At 41.0% G+C, this 9,574-nt stretch overlaps 1 long non-coding RNA gene across 1 annotated transcript; it reads left to right on the forward strand.

Annotated features, from left to right (window-relative positions):
* Window positions 1-119: 119 nt before the first annotated feature.
* LOC137475165 (uncharacterized) lies at window positions 120-7,838 on the forward strand. Its single transcript, XR_010999714.1, has 3 exons — window positions 120-2,687; window positions 6,833-7,040; window positions 7,164-7,838. It is a non-coding gene; the product is annotated as an uncharacterized lncRNA (long non-coding RNA).
* The last annotated feature ends 1,736 nt before the right edge of the window (window positions 7,839-9,574 follow it).

The raw sequence follows: 9,574 nt of genomic DNA on the forward strand, positions 1-9,574 counted from the left end.
TCTTGTGCCGTTTTTAAAAGGATGAACAATGTGACCCAAGCAACTGATTAGCTTAAATCCTAAACAAAATAGAAAATCTGATGCGGAATTCAAATAATAAAAGTTGAAACAAGGGAATATGATGCCCGTTTACAGTGTTTTAGTTAAAATAGCTATCAATACTGTTTTGAGCAGGTACTTGATTTGGTGCTGTGATATTCTCATTATACAGTGCCAACAAACCATACATATAGAATTTGCTGCCATATCTCAAGAAGAAATCTGTATGACAACTTTGTTGAAAGAGATGGTGTCTAAAGAGGTCCTAGTAGCAGGTTCCATGTCCTGATACATTTTTAGCAATGGTCAGGAAACTGATCCAAACCTGCTGCTGCAAAAATTCAGCTCCAGAATTAATGGAATTGTAAATAATGATCAGGATGGGGCACTGATCAATACAATGCAAGTTTGTACAAGCAGCTTGTTCAAACCTAATGAATCTTTATTCATCAAACCAAATAGCTGTCTATCTTAAAACCCAAGTGTGGAGACCATTACTGGAAAATAGAAGACTGTGAAGGTAATGACTTTGAGAAGGATTTAAGGGTCAGATAAGTAAGCAATCAGATAAGGGCTTTCCTGTATGCTGCTATGGCAGAAAAGGATTAATCAATGTATAAACAAAGGAATTAAAAAGTGCTTATTTTACCTCTCATGTTTGACCTCAATAATATCATCACAGGGTAGTGCATACAGTGCTGGTTTTCAGATTTTAAGAAGCACATTGGAAAATAAGAGAGAGCAAAAGAATGAAGCAAAATGTTCTGGTGGTTGGAGAAAATGCCTTATGCTGGGATGTTTTAAGAGCTCAGGCTGTTAAAGTTATCTGGGAGAGAACTGGGAGGTGACTTGATTGTAGTGTATAGGAACATTCCTGAGGGGAAATACAAGATATTAAAGGGCTCTTTAATCTGTTGAAGAAAGGCATAATAAGAAGTTATGGCCAGAGGCAAAAGCCAGACAAATTCAAATAGGAAATAAGACACTCATTTTTCCATGGTTAACCACCTGAACACATTCCCAGAAGTTGAGGATTTGCCATCATTTCATGTCTTCTGTTGAAGATCAGATGTATTTCTGAAAATCAGTTTTTAGCCAAGCAGAAGTTATGCTTTATTTTATTGGATGAATGCAGGTTGAAATGCGATGGCCCATGATAAGCACAGCATCAGGATGATCTACTGGGACCACTGTGTTTCAAATTCTAAGTGCCAGAAGCAGACATTGCATTTATTACCATGAGCATTAGAATCAATTCTTTTTTTGCCTTGAAATACCTACGCACCGTAAAAAAGCTGATCTGAATTAAGCCTTTGGCTGCAGAATATATTTACTAAGAAAATATCTAAAGGTTTTGGCCTTTTCCCTCCTAAATTTACGCTCTTGGGATTACTTGGGAAAATTTCTTTGCATTTTAATTTAAATCTCTGAAGGAGTAGATCCTTACAAGAAAATTCATTTAGTGCATTCTGGTTCTCTTGACCTTGAGGCAATTTTACATATTTGATGTTCATGTTGTAAAATATTTCTTGTGTCATTATTATGCAGAGTGCTTAGGTAACTGCACCAAATGAATCCTGGTAGATTTCCTATATTGTACATTATGTATATTTGTATGTGGCATATGTTTTCATCATACAGCCTTAACCTCACTTGAGGCATCATAATATGAACAATTATATTGCCAACTGAGGAGCTGCTGTTACTGAAAGAAGGATGAATGAAATAAAAATAAGACTTCAGATCAGTAGCTTGGCAGAGAAACATGAAAAAATCCACCCCCAAAATGGTACATGATCAATTTTTCTGTCTTGAGACTGGAAGGTGTGCTGTCATTTCTCTGCCTTCTGAGAAATGCTAATCCTGCAAGATACATGTGCTTCCTAATTTACATGCTTCCCTGGCGCTTAGGCAGAAAATGCAAAGGCAGGAGCTGAAAAACAAGCTGCTGCCTCGTTTGTGCATTTTCCCAGAGTCAAGCCACAAACAATCTCCCCTTAAACACAGAACAAACTGAAATCTGTTAATTAACCAGATGACGAATTCTGGAATGAGATCTGAATAACTGTACGGGGGGGAAAATCAGCGATTACAAAGCAAGACTTGTCTTTATGGTATGTGCTTGGTAACTTAAAAAAGCAGAAAGTGTTTGTGTGTCTGGCTGAAACTTGTTTACTTTGACTTTGAACTGTTAGTGTGAAAATGGCATGACATTAACACTGAGGGAGCTTTTAAATTACCTCTGTGCATTTTTAGGCAAGAAACGATTGCAGTGGCCACTCCAGGAGGGGGGTGGGGTGTGTCCTAACACTGAACTTGGACAGAAATTGAGTTTCTCTGTAGTATCTGCAGAAGATGGCCCCAAGGCTGTTTTGGATGCATTTCAGCTCAGCACACAAGGGCTGCCTGAGCTGACACCCATAGCATGCATTTCCAAGGATGCACTGGCAAAGCAGTGCACTCGCAGCGTGTTCTGCAGGCTGGCAGGATTTTACGAGACAGCTGTGGGAATCGGTGGCAAATGAAGTGCAGAACACATCCCACTTAGAGCTGCTGCTGTCACAGCCCTGCCCGAGTGGTAGGAGCAGCACCAGGAGTTCCTTTTTGAAGCAGAACATCTTGCTTGGCACCCACTTAGATGAGCACTGGTATTTAACACACCTGCCTTGTAAAGCTTTTAACAATTGCAGACCAGTTTATCCCAGCCAGCAGAAGCCAGTTGTTTTTCTTTCCTAATAAAACTGCAGGAGCAGGTGTCAGGATGTTCTCCAGGACTGGGGGATTGTTTTCTGTCATCACCAGAAATAGCTTTAATCCAGTCATCTTCTTGTGCCAAAGGCATGTAGGACAGCATTTTGTCAGGAGAATTAAGATTATTTCCCAGCATGAGGAATAATGGAAAGGAGTATCCATATGAAATAACTACTCTAGTGCTGCTAGGGTTATGTTGTATTATTAATGATGTTAAAGTGCCTAGAGTCAGAGGAAAGCTTCATTTTAGATTATTTTTGAATGTCAGTGAATAAAATGTGCTAACCATATCAGGTTTATTATTAATTTTTAAAGAAATTGGTGAGTTGAGTGCCCAGATTTGAGAAGGCAAGAATATATTTATTATAAGGTTTATTATAAGTCTTGAAAAATACATGAGAGAATAAGGGAAAATGGATTTTATTTCTAATTAATGCTTATTACTCTAAGCAAAAAAAAAAAAAAAAAAGGCCTGGGAGGGTTTTGATTTGTTCTGGAGTATGAGCTATTGCAATAGCTCAGCGAAGGAGCTGGACAAGTGCTAATGTACCATTACAGCAGTGGAAGAACAGACTGAAGGGTTTTCAGCTCTCTTAGGCTGTACTTGGTTGTTGCCGAGTCCTGCACAGTACTTTTCTTCGTAAGTCATTTAAGACATTAAAATATGGCTTATCTCTGTAAAAGTTACTGCTCATGAATCTTAGGGATGGCTTATTCAATGGAACTTTAAGGAATTTAGCTGTCTTTAATAAAAATTTATGGAATGAGCCAATGTAGCACTTCTTTTAGGTAAGGTGTAACAACTATGTCATCCTGCATGGGCAAAAAACCCTCAAAAATCCTCAGTAGTTTGGAAAGAATAAGGTTTGGTTCTTGTGGTTTTGGGGGGGGGTTTGTTTGGTTTTGGTTTGGTTTTTTGGTGGTGTTCTAATTGCTATGCAAAAAATTTTACCATTGCATTAAAAAATTAATTCAATGACTTGCTGCAGTCTCCTGATTTCAATTTAGCCTGGTTATGCATTTATTTCTGCAGGATAATGCTCTAAGTTCTGTATGCAAGAGAACCTTTTTTGTTGGTGGTGGTGTTTTGTAACACTTTGCCTGTATTATTTACTCTGTTAATGTGTTAAATTGTGCACACGCAGTGCTTGGGTACGACAGGGAGAGGTCACTGGGTACGTCAGAAATCTGATCCCTTGGCAGTCTGGAAAAGTTGAAAGATGAAGGCCCAAATAACATTACCTTAGCAATAGGACCATGAGCTCCAAAAGCAGAAAGCACAGGCTTTGTTTGAATGGTGTTTTGCTTCAGAGGTACAAAGCTTGGATTTTGCAGGGAATGGAATCAGCTGGCTTTGGTGTGTTGCTGTTTTAGCCCAGGGTGGCACAGCAGCACATGTCCTCATGTCACAAGATGCATTTCTCATAATACTGCTGCCTCATTTAGATGAGAGCCAAGTGTGCCCATCATTCCAGAGTCTGCCCAGCTGCTTAGGTTGGTTTTTCTTTTTTTTCTCTGCATATCTGTATGGGCACATAATCTGGGAAAGGTGCAGAATTTTAGTGACAGCATGGTTGTATGCAGATGCCAGGTGGGCAATGCTGTGATCCATTACAGCAAACAGGAATAAAAAAGTTGAAAGTAAGTAATAAAAGGGACTGCAGTGATGGAGTCTCCTCTCTAAAGGTGTTCTAGGAGTGCAGTTGTTATAGTCCATTCATTCTTCTGTGAACTTAAATCCATGGATGTAACCCAGTCACATGCCATCTCAAACACAATTCAGACAAGGTGTCATTATTTAAGGAGTGTTTCTGTTGTGTTAAAAATGAGATTATTCCATTTTTAGCATTATCTTAAAATAAATTTATCTCAGTGTCTTACAGTTCTTAATTGGCAACACATCAGAACAACTCTGTGAGGGAGTGGAACATGTGATTACCACCCCCTTAATTTTACTACTGGGAAAAAGATACTGATTTGGTAACAGTTTCATTATACTTCCATTTCTTCCATTTTCCCATGTTTCTGTAATTTTAAATTTTTAATTCAGTGATGTGCTGACTGTGATGAGAAAATGGAGATGTTTTTTCTCCTGTGGTTTCTCAAAGAGAGTAACAAATCCTAAAGCAACAATAAACCCTTGGTCTTTTTGCCTCCTCATCCCAGGATTTGGAATTGAAAATAATTAAATTTGGGGAGGCAGGGGAGACATTGGTTGCTTTGTAGGTGGGAAGAGTACATTTGCTCTTTTTCAGAAAGAAAAAAAAATAGAAATAGAGGAGGAGGTTTAGGTTCCTGCTTTTTCTAAAGTTTGAGCTAATAATACCTATTTGTGGGTGTGAAACTCTCATTTCTGGAAGTTGTTTCTTCACTCTGGCTACCAGGGATTAAGTTGTAGAATTGCTTGCTTTCACTCAGAATAACTGACTTTGCTTTCATTCCCAAGCTTTCCTATATTATCCATAACTTTTTTCTGTGGAAGAGGCAAGTTGCTAACTTGGGCCTGTACATGTTTGGGTGCCATCACTGTGTTATTTTATAGCTGTTTTATTACTAGCAAGACAGCAGAGGAGGGGTAGAATTAAAAAAACCCCAAACAACCAAAACTTGTGCACAGCCCTTCATCAACCTGGAGCCCAGAATTAGAGGGTTCCCTCTGCCACACATCATCTGGACTCTGGTGGTTATGCCACACTTTCAGCCTTTTTATCCCTGGAATTTATGCAGATCCCTCAGATAGTTGTCCTTTAAGAAAGGAGTAAGTTCTTTCATGCTGATTCGCATCAATTGCAATTCCTGCACATTGGGCTGAATTTTGTGGGCAGGAGTGGCAGTTACATCCGTGTCTGAAAGCCAACTGTGCTGCAGGGGCAAACAGCTGCTGAGAGCTCCTGGGAGCAGGAAGATTCTTGTTGGAGCATGCTGAGAGCAGCAGGCATCCCTCTCCTGGTTCCCCAGAAGCAGAACCCACTCACTGATGGGACAGTTCAAAGGCCTTATCCCCAGGCCAAGGATGAAAAGAGCCCTCTTCTTGGGGCATCACAGAGTTGGGAGGGCACCTAGGAAGGTGATCACATCCTAGGAATTACAGCTTTATGGGAAAAAAAACCCAAAAAACCAAAAAAAAGCACCTTTTCAAGAAACTAGAGCCATTCTGATTCCTTGAACTCATCAAAGGGATGCACACCACACCACAAGAATGGGAAGGAATTCATGGGAATCAGCCTGAAGAGGAGGAGCAGAAAGTTCACCACGTGGCATCCCATGACATGAAAGGAAGGAGCATGTTCAAATCTTCCCATCAGGCTCAAAAGTTCATGTGTAGGTAACTAGGCAAGGCTTAGATGTGCCAAATAAATCCCTAGGGAAGAGGGATTTGATATGCTGAGAGAATCAGGATGCAAAGTATAAGATGTGCAGCTGAGGGGAATTTGCCTTTGCTTTCACAGATGTGTGTTTTAGTCAGTTCTGGACTCTTTTTCTTGGAAGATCGCAAATTGCCAAGATTATGAAATGGAGCAGATTCATGTTCAAGGGTGTGTCAAGTTACTCATCCCTTGAGTAGGAGGAGTGGAAGCTTCCCTAGGGTCCTTTCTGACAACATTTATTCATTTTCTATTCAGAGGGGGAAAAGAAACCACAGTTTGGGAAATGTTTTCGTCATTCATGGAATCTTTCACTGGAAAAGCAGATAACTTGACAGACAGACCAAGAGATCTACAGGCAGATGAGAGAGTTGTTTGGAGTTGGCTGACAACAAACCAAGTGTGGGGATGGCTCTGAAACTCCATCCCACACCTCAGGCAGGACTAAAAAGGAGATATCTTGAATTCAATGCAATGCAGGATCCACTGCTGGTAGTCAGTTGTGATTACTTTTATAAATAATTGGGTAGATGCCACTTTTTTACAGGATAGGACAACCAATTTTGATATAAATGCCAAGTGGTCAGAGCTCTTGCCAGGGAAGGACATTTCTAAGCCCTTTTAACAATGTAATAGCCAATATTAATTTGCTCTCATTGTGGTCCTGTTTGTTGCAGGTGAATTGAGAATATCCAATGACATCGCCAAGAGCCATTTTCTTTCAATCTGCTGAAATGCCAGCAATCCACCTCCATCAATCTTCCATCTTCGGAGTGTTACGTACTCCCAGTCCTGGGGAGGTTCTCAGGAAAAGGCCAGGTGTGCTCAGCACACATGGTGATACTCAGAACAACTTGCCTGCCTTACTGCTGCACCCTTTTTCAGGTAATGCAACCCGTGCATCCCAGGGCGATTCAGAACCTGTATGACAAGTATTTGGGATGGAGCTGGTGGTTCTGCCAGCTCTCGTTCTCAGGGTAACATTTGCTGCTCTTTTTAATTACAAAGAAAGTGCTCAGAATTATGTGTGTGTCTGTGATATTTCACAGAATCACACAATATCCTGAGTTGGAAGGGACCCACAAGGATCATCCAAGTTCAGCTCCTGGCCCTGCACAGGACACCCCACACAATGTACCCCAGAGCATTGTCCAAACACTTACTGAATTCCAGCAGGTTTGGTGCTGTGAACATTTCCCTGGAGACCCAGAGCCATTTCCTCAAATGTAAATTAATCCTTAAAATATCATCATGAAGTAAGTAATTAGATGTTTGGGGTGGTGAGTTAAAATACACAGGGTTATGAGAGTTGCCCTCAAACATCCAAGTCATTAAATAAATGCGCTGTCATGATGGATAGGTTCTACAGTGTCTGCATTGAGCACCAGAGATGGGACTCGGGTGGATTCATCTGACCAAGTTCAAGAATACTACCTATCTTCTAGATACCTATCAGGGAAACTATTTTCTGCTGTGGCAGCTCTTTGAGCCTAGAGGTATGTAAAAATTCCTGCCACCAACTGTCCTGGCAGTTCCCTAGGTGACTAAACTGGGCTGCCATGCCTGCACAGGTGTCAGTGACCAGTAGAACCAGGCCCTCAGCCTGATTCAGGGACACAGAAAAGGCATGACTGATCCACCTGGATCCCTGGAGAAGCCCACTCTGCTTCAGAGCCTTGTAGCACTGAGCCAGTGCCATTCACAGAAAAAACACAGGCTTCTGTGAAAAGGTAAGGGAAAAGCAGCAGAGCTTCCTTCCATTTATCTTAATAAATCAGTCAGCTGGGGAGTGGGAAATCTCAATTCAGTTTCATTTTGGCTTGATGGGATGCAGCCCACTCATGACTCAGAATTCTGCTGTAGCCACTAAGTTATGGCATAATCCAGGGCATCGTGACTTCCATCCCTCCTCCTGATTTTAAGACCTCTGTCAGAGGAATGGAAAGAGATCAAGCATTTCAAGTAGTGCTGTGATTGGGATGTTGGAGATCCAGATTTGGTGGAGCTTCACTGCTTTGGCTGAGGAGGGAGCAGAGGCTCTTGATGAGGTGTTACCTCCCACAGGTACTGGGAGCTGCAATTGGAGGCCCCCAAAGTCCTGCCCTTGGAGTTCAGTGAAATTAGTCATGCAAACAAGTCATGCAGCTGTAGGTTTGGAGTCAGGATATGTAAATGGTAGAATTTGGCCAAGAACACAAGACTGCTGATTCACAGAGCTGTGGAGCAACCATGCTTGAAGCATAACTTGAGGATGCAACAGCTCTGGGTTTGTTTGCCTGTATGTCTTCTGATACCTCCCTCGTGATCTGCTGTGGCCCCTGAAAAGAAACCAATAAAAGGTGATGTATAGTAGGAGAAGCATTTTTTAAAGAAGTTGCTAATTTTGGAGGCAGTAGGAGACTGTGTAACTTTTTGATCACTGTATTTTAGGGGAAAATAGTTTATAATGTGACTGGAGGAACTTGCAATGGAGGTTCATCAGTTAAGGACCTAAGCATTCTCAGGACTACGTAGTTTTGCACCTCTGTTGTGCTTAGAAATGACACACTGCTGATGAAGGGGCTCTTAAACCAGCTTAGCTAGACAACAAAGGAAGATAAAACACTATTAATGAAAGGGCTGGAGTTGTCACACTCACATTGTCTTAAAATTTGCATGTTCTCTGGCTAATCAGATGGTTTTATCCTATCTCTTCTAGGCTGGAAGTGCTAATTTTTTGGAATCTGATTTTGCCTTATGACTGCAATGCTGTCCCCCTCTGTATGATGTATATGTGTTCCCATACACCTTTTTTATTATGCCTTATTCTCATTAGCTCTGTCTGCCCTCTTCCCTGCATTGGTTTGGTTGATACTTCACCCACATGTGCAGTCAGGAGAACTCTTCAAAGTCCCTTTGGCTTTTTGTACATAGGGTGTCTGGCAGAGTTTCTGCAGCCACAAGCTATACAACCACTTCTGTCCTACTCTTTAATCCTACCAGCACCAGTGGAGTGCTCACACTTCTGGTCATATGGTAGCACCAGGGTCATGTTACTATATTTCATTTTTTTTTCACCCTTTAAGTGCCAGCTGCAGAAAAGCACAGACAGAGTCCTCCTGACAATGCCAGTAACAAGAGCATAAGTGAATTTGTTATGGAAAAAAAATAAACACCAGGCAGAATCACTCTCTTGGCAGAGTAATTTCTTTCTTGGATATGGCTTGTAAGTCCTACATAGGACAGGACTTCCTCATTTTTCCTTAAGAACTTGGACTTCATTAAGAAACTGGAGACACAGGGTGACACAGCTACTGGAGAACCTATCATATGTCCTTGGATGAGTAGACAGTAATTATCCAATATTATTTACAAAACCAAATCATAAACAAAGCATAAGTAAAGTTAAAGCTTCCTAGATACAATCACAGGCTTCTGCA

This window comes from Anomalospiza imberbis, chromosome 6 (assembly GCF_031753505.1).
Source record: "Anomalospiza imberbis isolate Cuckoo-Finch-1a 21T00152 chromosome 6, ASM3175350v1, whole genome shotgun sequence".
In the NCBI taxonomy this organism is placed as follows: domain Eukaryota; kingdom Metazoa; phylum Chordata; class Aves; order Passeriformes; family Viduidae; genus Anomalospiza; species Anomalospiza imberbis.